At 43.6% G+C, this 1,816-nt stretch overlaps 1 pseudogene; it reads right to left on the bottom strand.

Annotated features, from left to right (window-relative positions):
• Positions 1 to 513: 513 nt before the first annotated feature.
• On the bottom strand, positions 514 to 1,455 carry LOC127040870 (olfactory receptor 6N1-like; annotated as a pseudogene).
• Positions 1,456 to 1,816: the final 361 nt, after the last annotated feature.

Raw genomic sequence — 1,816 nt, 5'->3', positions numbered from 1 at the left:
TATAGACCTCAATCATATCCTACCTTGGTTGTCTCTTTTCCAAGATAAAAATTCCTTTGGTCTAACAACCCCATATTTTGACTACTAACCCTCCTATGGACCCTATGAGGCTCAGCAATTTTCAGGACAATCCCAGTAAGCATGTAGGTATTAAAACACTTAGAAACATCATCTGTTAAACAGGAAGTGAGTGTCAACCTTAACTATAGCAGAGCTGTCATTTCACTATACGATACTATGTGCTACATTTTCTAATTGATTTCAGCTTCCTCCATTTTTGGGGTGCCCAACTTATCATCTACCCTCTAAATATCAGGCTCTTTTAAGGTGTTTCAAGAAGAACACCCCAAAATTGAGATATTGAAAATCACTGGTTACATCTGAAAATGTCTTATGTCTTTCTGTCACATCAGTGGAAGTAGTCATTTTGGAGGGAAAGATGTATAGGACGATAGGAATAAAAGGTGGAATGGAGAGACACAGGACATTGAGAGAAGGGGTGAGGAAGCAAGGTTAGATGCTCTGAAACTTAACCCTCAAGAATGTTTTTCTCAGGGCTATTTTCACATCCTTATTCCTCAGTGTGTATATGATCGGATTCAGCAGTGGCGTTATCACCGAGTAGAAAACTGACACCACTTTATTGATGTTAGACTCATACTTCACTGCAGGGCGGATGTACATGAAAATGAGGGTCCCGAAATCGATGGTGACCACAGAGAGGTGCGCAGCACAGGTGGAAAAGGTCTTCTTGCGTGCGGCAGCTGACGACATCCTCAGTATGGTGGCTATGATTTGGAAGTAAGAGGCCATGGTGAAGAGGACAGCAGACATGATGACAATAGTGTTGAAGGCATAGCCTACTGCCTGTATGGAGTAGGTGTCGTTGTATGAGAGCCTAAACAGCTGATCGGCATCACAGAAGAAATGGTTAATCCTGTTGGGGGTGCAGAAGGAAATCCTGGCAAGCATGAAAGATGCAAATGTGGGACAGACAAACCCTGTGAGCCAGCATAACATAGCTAAGTACTGGCAGGTGCTAGGGCTCATGATGGTGGCATAATGCAGTGGGCTGCAGATGGCCAAGTACCGGTCGTAAGCCATGACTGTCAGGAGGAACAGCTCAGTGGCAGCAAAGGAGAAGAAGAAGTAATACTGGGCAATGCAGCCGGAGACAGAGATGATGCTCTACTCCGCCAGGAAGCTGGCCAACATCTTGGGCACTGTGACGGTGGTGTACCAGACCTCCACCAAAGAAGGGTTACAGATGAAGCAGTACATGGCAGTGTGAAGGTGGGAGTCCACTAGGATGATGAGGATGATAAGCACATTGCCCATGAGAGAGAGGAGGTAAATGATTAGGAACAGCACAAAGAGCAAGATCTGGAACTGTGGCAGGCTGGTGAACCTCTGGAAGATGAACTCAATGACCACTGTCTGGTTCTCTCTCTCCATGGGATTAGCCGGATAAATCTGTAAATTACGAGGCACCTCATCTTCTGCATAAACACATCTGGCCCAAAAATTACCAATTACATCTTGGATTAACGAATGATTAGGAGCTTCTCTCTCTCTCTCTGTCTATCTGTCTGTTTGCATGTCATCTGTGCATCGGAACATTATTTGATTACCAACAGGAATTAGGACCAGATTTGTAAAGGTATTTAGGAACTTAAATGATTTCAATGAGAGTTTGGTACCTAAATACCTTTAAATATCTTGACTTTTACTAGTGCCTTTCTTTTTTTCATGTTGATTCCTAAACCTCCAGTGAAATTTATAACCCAATACATCAATCCTCCCTCCTTTCCACTTG

The sequence above is a fragment of the Gopherus flavomarginatus genome (genome assembly GCF_025201925.1).
Source record: "Gopherus flavomarginatus isolate rGopFla2 chromosome 11 unlocalized genomic scaffold, rGopFla2.mat.asm SUPER_11_unloc_1, whole genome shotgun sequence".
Taxonomy (NCBI): Eukaryota; Metazoa; Chordata; order Testudines; family Testudinidae; genus Gopherus; species Gopherus flavomarginatus.
Note: the sequence above shows the minus strand (reverse complement) of the source record. Positions and strands in the feature narration are given on the sequence as shown.